This window comes from Pseudophryne corroboree, chromosome 3 (assembly GCF_028390025.1).
Source record: "Pseudophryne corroboree isolate aPseCor3 chromosome 3, aPseCor3.hap2, whole genome shotgun sequence".
Taxonomy (NCBI): Eukaryota; Metazoa; Chordata; class Amphibia; order Anura; family Myobatrachidae; genus Pseudophryne; species Pseudophryne corroboree.
In genome coordinates, this window is record NC_086446.1 from 686,998,835 (window position 1) to 687,013,497 (window position 14,663).

Here is a 14,663-nt window from a genome sequence, read left to right on the forward strand (position 1 = left end):
ACCATTACAGAGTAGTACAGGTTCTGTTCCCCTTGGAAAATATATAATAAACCATATTCTTGTGAAGTATAATGTAACATAAGTATAATGTATAATTCAAGTGCACTAGGATAGAGTCTGGAACCTGATCCCTAGAGGAGGAGGGGGGCCCAGAGGCAGTGGGGCCCACCGGTTGTTTCCCCTGTTCCCCTGTGAGCCAGTCCAACCCTGTCCAGGTCTAATACTGCAAACCCCCCTTCACACAATTCAACACACCACAATGGAGGGAAAAGGGGGTGTCACCCTAACGTAAGATCTGCAGCGCTAAAAGAACACAAGGGCGCTCAGAAGGGGGTCTCAGGGGCAGGACACATCTGGGGCTTAGAAGGGTGATCTAATTATAGGCAATCCCTGTGATTCAATGAGGTGCGGGAGACCTGATGTGGTGAGTGGCACAGGGGGAGCAGACAGCAGAGGACGGTATTGAGCAGGTACCTCAGACCCCACGAGCTCCTTACCAGTCTTCAGGGAGAAGGATCCCCCCTGCCTTGAGAGAAACACAGCTGCAGCATGCAGCCGAATGGGTGGATCTTCTGATGGGGCCTCCCTCTCTGGTTTACCTCCCTTATAAGGTCATCATCGCTGAACACCTCCCAACCTAGAGTCTTAGGGACGGGCCTGTGCTCGGCAGCCGGCAGGACCATGATAATGATTCATAGACTGCAGCAGTGTTCCATGCTGAATTAGGCCCTGTGTACGGAATTGCAGATGTAGGCAGAGACACACCCCAAAAATGGCTGTGACATGCCTGCATTTTTCCCATCACTCCCTATTATCTCCCCCTCGGGGTCCCTTCCTGTCTATCACTCTGTGAGTGAATCCTTACTAAGATAATAATTAAATGGGATCAGGTTATGATTGTGTACTTCTCTAAACGAAAGCAGGCCTAGAGTGACAGCAGGTTTCCCATATTGAACCCCAGGTAAATGATAGTGGAAAAGGCGACTGTGTCAACCTTCTGCGCTGTTCAGATGTTGTGAATAGTGGACAGACCTAAAATTATGGGTGTGTATATTATCCGCAACATATGGGATAGATTTAATTTGGTGGTTGTGGGGCTCCCGACGATCAGGATACCAACGCCGGAATCTTGATAGCCGGCAATGCCATTGGCCGGAGTACCGGCGCTACGGGATTGTTTCCACTCGTGGGTGTCTGTGATCATGTGGCGAGCGTAGTGAGTCACCGAGCCCACAGCGTGGTGAGCGCAATGAGCCTTCAAGGGGACTCTTTGCGCTCACCGCGCTGCCGGAATACTGGCAACTGGGATGCTGCTATCGAAATTTTGACAGCCGGCATCCCCGCTGCCGATAAAACATACTGAATCCCAACATATATGTGGAGAAGTAGGAAATGTTTTTTCCTGATGATGAAAATCACCTATAACATTTATTTGAAATATAATGAATAAATAAATAATACATAAAAACAGGTTAGTCCATTTCACTAAAAATTAATAAAAAGCAAGGTAATGCTGCAGTTGTTGATAAGTCATAATAAATGAGACTGAATAGCCTATGATTAGTAAATTGTAGTGAAAGTCGCAGGAAATGACATGACGCTTAAAACATACCAGAAAGATTAGTAACCAAAGTCATGTATAACATGATAACAGATGCAGAGTAATAGGAATGGTGGTTGATCCTACCAAATCTGGAGAGAAGGAGCCGCAGGTGTTGTGTGTCGCCGGGACAGACACACACAAGGTGACCATTTCAGGAGCCTATGCAGGGTATATCCAGAATATACTGCATTTAGCACACACATATTATGGGGGAAGGGGGGGCAGGATAAGAGGGGGATAGGGGCAGGCAGTCCTGGGGAATGGAGAGGGTAAGGCTAGATAGCAGTTGGGGCAGTGCCTGTGGCAACGATAGAGTGAGGGGCAGGCAGTGCAGGGGGGTATGAAGAAGGTATGGGTAGATAGCAGTCGGGGCAGGGCAGGGGGCAAGGACAGGGTTTAATGGCAGGAAATAGGATCTCTATAGTGACATAGGGGGTATGTGTGTATGTATGTGTGTGTGTGTATATATATATATATATATATATATATATATATATACATATACACACACACACACAGTATATACATAAGGAGATTTATGGTAAGAGCTTACCTTTGTTAAATCTCTTTCTGCGAGGTACAATGGATTCCACAGGGAATAACATTGGGGTGTAGAGATGGATCTTGATCTGAGGCACCAACAAGGCTAAAGCTTTGACTGTTCCCAGGATGCCTTGCACCGCCTCCTCTATATCCCCACCTCCAGGCACTGGAGCTCAGTTTTGTTAACCTGTCCAATGCAGTAGCAGGTAAAAGAGACGATAATAGTTAGTAGCCACAGCGAACCACATTCATGCGACAGGAGAAGGTACCAGCGGCTAATGCCATACAAACCCAAAGAAGCTACATACGTCAGAGTGGGCGCCCAATGGAATCCAGTGTACCTCGCAGAAAGAGATTTAACAAAGGTAAGTTCTTACCATAAATCTACTTTTCTGCAGCAGGGCACACTAGTATTCCACAGGGAAAAACATTGGGGATGTCCTAAAGCAGTTCCTCATGGGAGGGGACGCACTGTAGCGGGCACAAGTACCCGGCGTCCAAAGGAAGCATCCTGGGAGGCGGATGTATCAAAGGCATAAAACCTAATGAACATGTTCACTGAGGACCACATGGCTGCCTTGTTCTAGGGACGCGCCACGGCGGGACGCCCAAGAAGGTCCAACAGACCGAATAGAATGGGCCTTGATAGTAGCAGGAGCTGGAAGTCCAGCCTGTACATAAGCTTGTGCAATCACCATTCTAATACATCTGGCCATGGTCTGCTTATTTGCAGGCCAGCCACGTTTATGAAAACCAAAAAGAACAAAGAGAGAATCAGATCTCCTAAGGGAGGCGGTTCTCTTCACATAGATACGGAGAGCCCGTACCACATCCAAATACCACTCTTTGGAGGACAAATCAGGAGAGATAAAGGACGGAAACACAATCTCTTGGTTAAGGTGGAAAGATGACACCACCTTTGGCAGAAAACCAGGGCGAGTTCTAAGAATCGCACGTCACAGTGAAAAATCAGAAAGGGAGACCGACCGTATAAGGCACCCAAGTCTGAACCCCTTCTAGCAGAGGCATTAGCCAGCAAAAACAAGACCTTAAGCGTAAGCCACTTAAGGTTCACAGACTCAAGAGGTTCAAACGGAGACTCTTGTAGGGCATCCAGAACAACCGACAAATCCCAAGGAGCCACAGGAGGAACATAGGGAGGTTGAATCGTAAAACACCCTGAGAGAAGGTATGAACCTCAGGCAGAGTCGCAATTCTTCTCTGAAAGCACACCGACATGGCTGAAATATGAACCTTGAGGGAGGCCAGACGAAGGCCCAGTTGCAGAAATGCCAAAAGTTTAGCAGTACTGAACTTGTATGCATCAAAATTCTTAGCCGCACACCAGGTGCAGTAAGAATTCCAGACTCTATAATAAATCCGAGCCGAAGCCAGTTCACGTGCTTTCAACATAGTTGGAATGACCGCCTCAGAGAATCCTATGGCCCTCAGGAGTGAAGCTTCAAGAGCCACACAGTCAAAGCCAGTCGAGCCAGATCCTGGTAGACACCAGGGCCCTGAACGAGGAGGTCTGGGCGTTGAAGAAGTAGAAGAGGACGCTCTATCGAAAGACCCTGCAGGTCTGAGAACCAATGCCGTCTGGGCCACGCTGGAGCGATTAGAAGTAGTATTCCTCCTTCTTGCTTGAACTTCCTTATTACCCTGGGCAGGAGTGACACTGGAGGGAACACATACGGCAGCCGAAAGTTCCATGGAATTGCCAGTGCGTCCACGAATGCTGCTTGAAGATCCCTTGTTTTTGCTCCGAAGACCGGAACCTTGTGATTGTGTCGAGACGTCATCAGGTCTACATCTGGTGGGCCCCACTTGTCCACTAGTAGTTGAAATACTTCTGAATGAAGGCTACACTCTCCAGCGTGTATGTCCTGATGACTGAGGAAGTCCGCTTCCCAGTTGAGGACCCCCGGAATGAACACTGCCGATATGGCTGGCAGATGGTGTTCCGCCCATTGAAGAATCTTTGACACTTCCAACATTGCCATGCGGCTTTGAGTGCTGCCCTGATGATTTATGTACGCCACCATGGTGGCGTTGTCCGACTGTACTTGAAAAGGCCTGTTCTGTACCAGAGGCAGGGCCAGTGTCAAAGCATTGAACACAGCTCGCAACTCCAGAATATTTATTGGGAGGAGAGATTCCTCCCTGGTCCACCGACCCTGAAGAGTGTTGCTCCAACACCGCGCCCCATCCCCACAGACTGGCATCCATCGTCAGAAGGACCCAGTTGGAGATCCAGAAGGGACGACCCCTGCTCAATTGTTGGTCCTGTAGCCACCAGCTCAGTGACAGACGAACTTCCGGAGTCAAGGAGATCATGTGATATCTGATTCGGTGAGGCAGGCCGTCCCACTTGGCAAGAATTAGCTTCTGCAGAGGACTAGAGTGAAATTGAGCGTACTCTACCACGTCGAAAGCCGACACCATGAGGCCTAGTACTTGCATCGCCGAGTGTATCGACACTCTTGGGCAAGAGAGGAAGCATCTTATTCTGTCCTGAAGTTTAAGGACCATCTCTGGAGACAAGAACAAACGTTGATTGTGTGTGTCCAGTAATGTCCCCAGGTGCACCATGCTCGGAGCATGGACCAGCGAGGACTTTTTCCAATTGATAAGCCACACGTGTGCTTGTAGGAGTTGGACCGTCAGTACCAGATGACGGATGAGAACCTCAGGGGAGTTCGCCAGGATCAGCAAGTCATCCAGATACAGCAGGATCCTGATACCTTGCCGACGGAGAATGGCAGTCATGACTGCCATGACCTTAGTGAAGATCAGAGGAGCTGTAGGCAGTCCAAAGGGCAAGGCTTGGAATTGATAATGTAGGTTGCCAATAGCAAACTGCAGATACTGCAGATGCGATACTGCAGTAGGTAAGTGTAGGTAAGCATCCTGCATGTCCAGGGATACCATATAGTCCTTGGGCTCCAAGGCCAGAACAACTGAGTGAAGAGTTTCCATACGGAATTTGGATACCTTCACAAATTTGTTCAAAGACTTGAGGTTGAAAATGGCCCAGGAGGATCCATTCGGTTCTGGAACTAGGAACAGTGTAGAATAGTACCCCCTGCCTCTCTGAGTCAGAGGCACCAGCACTATCACTCCTGTGTCCAGGAGGGATTGTACCACCAAATGTAGAGTTTTTGCTTTCAACGGATCCGCAGGGATATTTGTCGAGCAAAACTGACGAGGGGGACGTATCTTGAAAGAGATGACGTATCAATGAGTGACGACTTCCCTCACCCAGGCTTCTGAAGTGGTCTGTAACCATACCTGGGTGAACCACAGAAGTCGGCCTCCCACCCTGGGGTCCCCCAGGGGGAGGCCCGCCCCATCATGCAGCAGGCTAGTTTTGGAAGCAGGCTGACGCATAGCCCAGGAACATTTAGGTTTGGGCTTAGAGGTTTTGAAAGTGCGAGTCTGTGTTGGGTACGCCTGACCGTTTGTTTTACTTGGAGGTCGAAAGGAATGTAAGGTGGTACTCTTAACCTTCGGAGCCAAAGGATTAGTACTCGGCAGACATGCAGTGTTTGCAGACGCTTTATCAGCAACAATCTTGGTCAGATCTTCCCCAAAAAGGATGTTTCCCTTAAAAGGGACCACCTCCAAGGTCTTTTTAGAGTCCAGATCCACAGACCAGGACCGCAACGACTGAATCCGGCGAGCCAGAATGGACGTAGTAGACGCTTTGACTGCCAGCACACCGGCATCAGAGGCCGCCTCCTGAATGTAATGAGAGGCTGTGGTAATATATGAAAGACACTGTCTGGCATTGTCAGAAAAATTAGGTGGTAGCTCCACTTCAACTGCTTGAACTCAGGCTTCAATAGCTTCTGCAGGCCAAGAAGCCGCTATAGTAGATCAAGAGTGTAAATAGACTTCAAGCAACCCTCCACACACTAATCCGTCGGTCTTTCAGAGAGGTGACGGTAGTGACAGGCAGAGTAGAAGACACCACAAGACGTGCAACATGTGAGTCTACCGGAGGCGGTGTTTCCCAATTTTTACTTAACTCTGCAGCGAGGGGATATTGAGCTAGCATCTATTTAGACAGGGAGAATTTCTTTCCTGGAGACACCCAGGATTCCTGACGTATGTCAACTAAATGTGCAGAATGTGGTAAAACTAATTTAGTAACCTTCTGACGTTTGACTTATCAGATTTCTTAAGACGTATCTGGAGGGTCATCAATCTGAAGAATCAGTAGGATAGCCTCCACTAGGTCAGGTACATAGACCTGTGTCATAGATTCCTCATCAGAAGCAGATGCATCAGTGTCTGATGGATCAGTATATTCCCCATCTTCATCGGATGAAGTATCCGAACCAAGAGTGGATTGTGAGGAAAAAATTGCCCCCTTAGATGACCCTTTGGTCCTAGGAGGACAAGGGTTAGGTGTTTGTTTAACAAAGAACTGTTTTAATTGCTGTAACAGAGTTGACAGAGTATCCGCCCCTGGCGGATTAACTTCAGGGACAATATGTGGCTGTAATGGCACAGGAAGTCCCACAGGGGGTGTAAGTCTTATTAGTCAGCATACTAGAAAAAGCAGCCCAAGGTGAGTTTTGTGTGCCATCGGTGCTGAAGGCTGACTAGGGGGTGCAGTACCTGGACCCTCAACTGAAATATTTTCCTCAGGTAAAACCGTGGCATCAGCACTGCATGAGGGAGGAGCGTCCATGGAATTCCCGCCCTGTGTAGCGGACATTATGAGGAAGCATAGCCTTAAGGCATAGTAGTACATTAAGGCCAGACAAATACAATACCAGACAAAAAAACTCCTTGTATAGTGACTGCAAATGCAGAACACAAACAGAGGATTTGAGCGGTATAGGGTGACTGAAAATACACAGAGAAAAATACCAAATTGTATATCCTGTGAAACACTATATATATATATATATATATATATATATATATATATATATATATATATATATGTATGACCCTGACGCACTTAGCCCCCCTCAGGGTACAGAATATAGGGATGGCAATATGTGTGAGATACACTGAATGGAAAACACACAGCAGCGATTGGCACACACACAGTCACATGTACAATGCAGAAATTATTACAAACAACAATAAAACTGCACTGATTATGCTACATAGAGCTATGTATGTATACAGATATAACAATGCACAGTAAACACTGGATGTATATCACACAATACTTGTACTAAATATTCATATAGTTATGCACTTTTTCTTAACTAACACTGTCTAAACGACATGTAGAATACTTCAGTGTCCTGTAAATGTACAGCGCTTATGAGGCAGGCGGCTTTACAGAGGAGGCTGTGCCCAGCAGTCCTAGATTCAGCGCAGCTGTGTGTAATGGCGCCCAAACGCTGACAGGGAGTGAGTGAGAGAGAGAGATTCAGCTCGAGAGCGGGAACATCTGCTGTAGATGGTGCCTGGGGCTGGGGGACGGGCTACAGGTCAGAGCCTTATCCCCTCTGCTGGACTTCACCACCAGGTACTATGGAGCCTATAACAAATGGATTTTAGTAAATCTGACCTGCGCTCCTTGCCCTGGTGGATATAGTGGGGTCCCTGCATGGCCACAGTGTCCACGTCTGGGGGACCCTCTTATCTCCTCCCTAGATGTGCGGTCACGTGATCCAGGAGCCCAGCGCCGGTATGTGTGCCTGATGAAACAGGAATGCCTCCGCTGTAAGTACTCGGCAACCAGGGTGCGGGAGTATACATCGCTGCTGGGGGAGGTGAGGGAGCTGCAGCACGATATGTCAGCATGACATATAGTAACTAGTGCCTGTGAAGTCTTCTTTCTTCTCAGAATAACTCTTTTTAGGGCTGCTTAGAGCAACCCTCCCTGTTAGCTGCCTGCACTGCAGGCACCAACTTACAAACTGAGCTGCAGTGCCTGGAGGCAGGGATATAGAGGAGGCAGTGAAAGGCATCCTGGGAACAGTCAAAGCTTTAGCCAGTTGGTGCCTCTGTACCAGTGTACCCCACTGCAGAAATATTATATATATATATATATATATATATATATATATATATATATATATATATATATATATATATATATATATATACTGCTCAAAAAAATAAAGGGAACACTAAAATAGCACATCCTAGAACTGAATGAATGAAATACTTTGTTCTTTACATAGTTAAATGTGCTGACAACAAAATCACACAAAAATTATCAATGGAAATCAAATTTATTAACCCATGGAGGTCTGGATTTGGAGTCACACTCAAAATGAAAGTGGAAAAACACACTACAGGCTGATCCAACTTTGATGTAATGTCCTTAAAACAAGTCAAAATGAGGCTCAGTAGTGTGTGTGGCCTCCACGTGCCTGTATGACCTCCCTACAATGCCTGGGCATGCTCCTGATGAGGTGGCGGATGGTCTCCTGAGGGGTCTCCTACCAGACCTGGACTAAAGCATCCGCCAACTCCTGGACAGTCTGTGGTGCAACGTGGCGTTGGTGAATGGAGCGAGACATGATGTCCCAGATGTGCTCAATTGGATTCAGGTCTGGGGAACGGGCGGGCCAGTCCATAGCATCAATGCCTTTGTCTTGCAGAAACTGCTGACACACTCCAGCCACATGAGGTCTAGCATTGTCTTGCATTAGGAGGAACCCAGGGCCAACCGCACCAGCATATGGTCTCACAAGGGGTCTGAGGATCTCATCTCGGTACCTAATGGCAGTCAGGTTACCTCTGGCGAGCACATGGAGGGCTCCCCAAAGAAATGCCACCCCACACCATTACTGATCCACTGCCAAACCGGTCATGCTGGAGGATGTTGCAGGCAGCAGAACATTCTCCTTGGCGTCTCCAGACTCTGTCACGTCTGTCACATGTGCTCAGTGAGAACCTGCTTTCATCTGTGAAGAGCACAGGGCGCCAATCTTGGTGTTCTCTGGCAAATGCCAAACGTCCTGCACGGTGTTGGGCTGTAAGCACAACCCCCACCTGTGGACGTCGGGCCCTCATACCACCCTCATGGAGTCTGTTTCTGATCGTTTGAGTAGACACATGCACATTTGTGGCTTGCTGGAGGTCATTTTGCAGGGCTCTGGCAGTGCTCCTCCTGTTCCTCCTTGCACAAAGGCGGAGGTAGCGGTTCTGCTGCTGGGTTGTTGCCCTCCTACGGCCTCCTCCACGTCTCCTGATGTACTGGCCTGTCTCCTGGTAGCGCCTCCATGCTCTGGACACTACGCTGACAGACACAGCAAACCTTCTTGCCACAGCTCGCATTGATGTGCCATCCTGGATGAGCTGCACTACCTGAGCCACTTGTGTGGGTTGTAGACTCCGTCTCATGCTACCACTAGAGTGAAAGCACCGCCAGCTTTCAAAAGTGACAAAACATCAGCCAGAAAGCATAGGAGCTGAGAAGTGGTCTGTGGTCACCACGTGCAGAACAACTCCTTTATTGGGGGTGTCTTGCTAACTGCCTATAATTTCCACCTGTTGTCTATTCCATTTGCACAACAGAAATTGATTGTCAATCAGTGTTACTTCCTAAGTGGACAGTTTGATTTTACAAAAGTGTGATTGACTTGGAGTTACATTGTGTTGCTTAAGTGTTCCCTTTATTTTTCTGAGCAGTATATATATATATATATATATATATATATATATACACATACACACACACACACACACACACACACACACACACACACACACTATTTACACATACTGTGTAAATATATATATATATATATATATGTATACACATATACACACACATATACACACACATACATCAAATACTACAGGCTCATCACAAAATATCCTGAACCATAGCTACTAGGAACTTGACATTAGAACAGTAGCTTGATTTTGTGACATAGGCACCCACTAAGAAGGGATTTTTTTAAATTCCACCCACAAAGGGGTGAGATGATTATTCAGAATTCCCCCCTCACAGAGGAGAGTTAAGAAAGCCCACCCAGCCGGGGCTATAAAGAATAAATTGTGACGGAGATACCAAGTCGAGGCGGAGTGAGGACATAATGCTGTGTTCCTGGACTACCTTGTCAGTGGCAGTTGCAGAGCAGTCCTTTATTCAAATAGGGGAGCCACATCAATTGCCACCCCTAAACACTGTCAAACATCGCTGGGTGTGGCTCCCCTATTTGAATAATGGACTGCTCTGCAACTGCCACTGGCAAGGCAGTCCAGCCTTATGGTTCAGGAGATTTTGTGATGAGTCAGTGGTATTTGCCTTATATATATATATATATATATATATATATATATATATATATATATATATTCAGATATACAGTAAGTATTTAACTAACTTATTTCCAGTCAGGAGAGGATAGTGTCTCAATTATCAGAGGTGTACCTGTCACTTGAACTAAACATTGCCGAATCTCTCAGAGAGCAATAGGAGGAAAGGAGAGATAGATATTTTGACTCTTAAATGCATGAAAGGAAAGCTTGATAGTCAGCAACTTCTTATCTGTTGTGTAAAGGGTACCGACAGCCAGTGCCCGATTAAGGTCCACATGGGCCTTGTGCTGACATTTATGAAGGGTCTATTTTTATGCGACCGCAGTGGATGTGAAAAACGCTGTGAGGGTATGACTAGTAATGTGGGGGGTGTTGTTGATGTTGTGAGGGTCTGCACAGAGGATGTGGCCTGTGCCATGGGGTGTGACTAGTGCCTACCTTGAAAAACCTCAATCTCCCTCCCTTCTTCGCTTAGATCATTAGTTAGAATCTACAAATGGACAAAGGAAAACATCTTGTTAACATGACAGTAATAAGAAAATAGTGCTTAGTGATGACGTAAATATGAAACCCCTCAGCGAAAGAGGCTATGGGTTTACTTTTTTATTAATAGCTATACTAAGAATATATAAGTATCAGGAATGATGTATAGATGGTGTGGGGTTGGAGAGAGGGTGTCACCTGGACAGGGCAGAACAGGGTGAAGACTGACTGGCTACATCTGTACATGCATGCATCCAAAAGCTCGAGGATTGAGACACCAATTGTTACAAACATTGTCCCCCCACTGGAAACAAATAAAACAAACACATTTGCACCTACTGTACATAAAAAAAGAAGAAGAAGAAAACTTACAGGAAATAACACTGTCTCCACTACAGGAAAAAAAAACATATTGCTGCCCACAGAAGAAAAATAAAACACATTGGCCCCTATAGGAGAAAACAAATAAAATATTGGCCTCAATAGGAATAAATAAAAAACATTGTTCCCTACAGGTAAAATAAAACACACTGAACCCCAAAGGGGGGAAACAAAGCTTAATGGCATCAATAGGAAAAACACATTGAACCCACACTCACTTCCCCGGTGCTCTATCACACTCACACATTCCCTCTCCCTGCGGTCTGCATACTATCACACTGACACATTCCTTCCCACTGCGGCCTGTGCTCTATCACACTCACACACTGCCTCCCCCGTGGCCTGCGCTCTATCACAGTCACACACTACCCCCCACGGGCGGCCTGCTCACTATCACACTGACATACTCCCTCCCCCTGCGCTCTATCACACTCACACACTCCCTCCTTCCCTCGCGGCATGCGCTCTATCACACTCACACACTCCCTCCCTGCGGCCTGCATTCTATCACACTCACACACTTCCTCCTCCCGCGGCCTGCGCTCTATCACACTCCCTCCCCCTGCACTCTCACACTCACATACTCCCTCCCCCCACAGCCTGCGCTCTATCACACTCCCTTCGACAGCGGCCTGCACTCTATCACACTCCCTCCCCCCACAGCCTGTGCACTATCACACTCACACACTCACTCCCCCCACGGCCTGCATTCTATCACACTCCCTCCTCCTGCAACCACTGCTCTATCACACTCCCTCCCCCTGCGGCATGTGCACTATCACACTCACACACTCACTCCCCCCACAGCCTGCGCTGTATCACACTCCCTCCTCCCACAGCCACTGCTCTATCACATTCCCTCCCCCATGGCCTGTGCACTGTCATATTCACACACTCTTTCCCCTGCGGCCTGCGCTCTATCACACCCACACTCTCCCTCCCCCATGGCCTGCGCTATCACACTACCACACTCCATCCCCACACAACCTGCACTGTATCACACCAACATACTCCCTCCACCCGCAGCCTGCACTTTATCACACTCACACACTCCCTCACCCCGCAGCCTGTGCTCCTGCGCTCTATCACACTCACTTCCTCACCCCTGCAGAAGCTCACAATCAAGACACACATATAGAAATTAACATGGAAGTCACACACACATACACACAAAGAGGTTCACACACACACTGTTCCCTCCACTCACTCTTACCTTACACACTACAGCAGAGTGCAGTCTCACAGGCTGAGCCGGCCCTGGATGTGCAGCAGCTTCTCCTCTCCCTCTCCCAGCATGTGAGCAGCAGCCTGAATCCCATGTAGCTCCACCCCCTGAGTCCTGTGTAGCTCTGGCCCCCTGAGTCCCGTGTAGCCCCGACCCCAGCTGAGTTCCTGTATCCCCTGCAGCCCCCCTGCCAGAGCATCTCCTGGAGGTGTGGGTTTGGCTGCCTGCTGGTATTTTGAGCCGACCAGAAATGGACCAATAGAGGTCCATCTGTAGCACTACCATCTATAAAGCTACACTACGGACAGGAGGGGGGGGTGCTTCAGACTGTTCCTGGCAAGCTGCTGTAGCAGGGGAAAAAATTCCCTGGCTGCAGCAGTAAAGCCGATCCGGTGGGCCTATTTTGACGGGGGGCCTGGAGCTGCAGCTTCAACTGCCCCTTTGTTAATCCGGCCCTGCCTACAGCACTCCCAGTGATCTAAGTGTTGTGCGAAAATCTTTACCTTTTTACCTCAAAGAAGTAGCCCTCAGGAGAGCGAGAAGCTAAGCAAGGAGACCTAGGGCCCTTTGGAATAGAGTCAGCCTATCCCTGCAAACCTTACATATTTACCATACAGCAGGCGGAGATTGACCTGTCATCCCAGCATTTACAGCACTGAGCAGGGCAGGACCAGAGGCAGGACGGGGCAGAGAAGGAGGCGGATTATTTTCCTCAGCGCCAGCCCTTTGACAGCATCAACCCGCGGAAGGCCCGTCTGGAGGTGCGGCCTGACAAAGATTGGCAGCGGCGGGCGGAGCATGTCCTGTTGTAATTCTAATTGCTGATCTTCTGTGATAAACTAACCAGCTAACTTTAGGTATAAATAAATTCAGAAAAAAAAGAGTTACGGGGAGTGTATACCCCGTTAAATCGGGCGCTAGTAAAGTATATTTAAAAAACACCTGATAAAGAATATATATATCTCTTGTAATAGCAGCTCCTAACGGGCAACTGGGTGCCTTAATCAAAGGTATATGGTTTAATGTTCAATTGAAAAACATTAAAGGAGCGCTCCTTTAATGTTTTTTAATTGAACATTAAACCATATAACTTTAGGTATATCCCGTTGTCCAGAAAATAAGACACAGAGACTACAGATTCCCGTACAATAAAAGTTTTGTGATTATACTTGAAATTCCGTAGCAAAGTATTCAGCTAGTATACATATATATGAATGTGGCTACAATTTTGGATTACTGCGGAAATGCACATTTCCTATACCTGCGGTATCCAATTTTAAAACATGCTTACAGGGATTTTTTTTAGTGCGGAAAGCAGAGTCGCGGGCCTGGGACTTTGGGGGAGATGTACTAAGCAGTGAAAAGAGTGGAGTAGTGAGCCAAAGGAGAAGTTGCCCATGGCAACCAATCAGCCACTCTGTATAATTTTATAGTATGCAAATTATACATGTTACTTCAGTGCTGATTAGTTGCCATGGGCAACTTCTCTACTGGCTCACTTCTCTCTTTTCACTGCTTAGTACATCTCCCCCAAAGTCCAGAGCAGTGTCGGCTCCTGAGGTGGGGCTGCAGCGCTGTCCAAAGTTCAAATAGGGAAGCCACACCAACTGCCACCAACTGTCATCCCAAACTGACTAACTGGCAATTGGTGTCGCTCCCCTATTTGAATTTTGGATTGCCACCACTGGTCCCGGGTTGTTTGCATTCAGACCTACCTAAATCCAGGGTTGATGCGCGTTCACCCGCAAAAACCTGGTATTTTGAAGTAGGCCTGAAAGGGATATAAAAGAGGTTATACAGTATGTGCTTTATGTGCTGCATTTGCTCCTGTAGTCCCATAGTGAATTAATTTGCTAGTTTGAATAAAGCTGAACTTATTTCAGTTTTGGTGATATTTCCGATTTTATACTTAAAGTGATATCTATATATTTGGTTGGGTATACAAAATGAGAATTATGTATGTTATTCCACTGAGATATACAAATGTTATTAATATTTAATATTAAACGAACAATACATAATAAATATGAAAATATGATGCCTAGGGGCAAATGGAGAAATCTGGGGATATTTCCTGAGACAAATCTTCAAAACCTGGGACTATCCCTGGAACTTAGGGACAGCAAGTGTATCACCACCTATTAGTTATTACTGCTACATATAGCAAAAGAGACATTT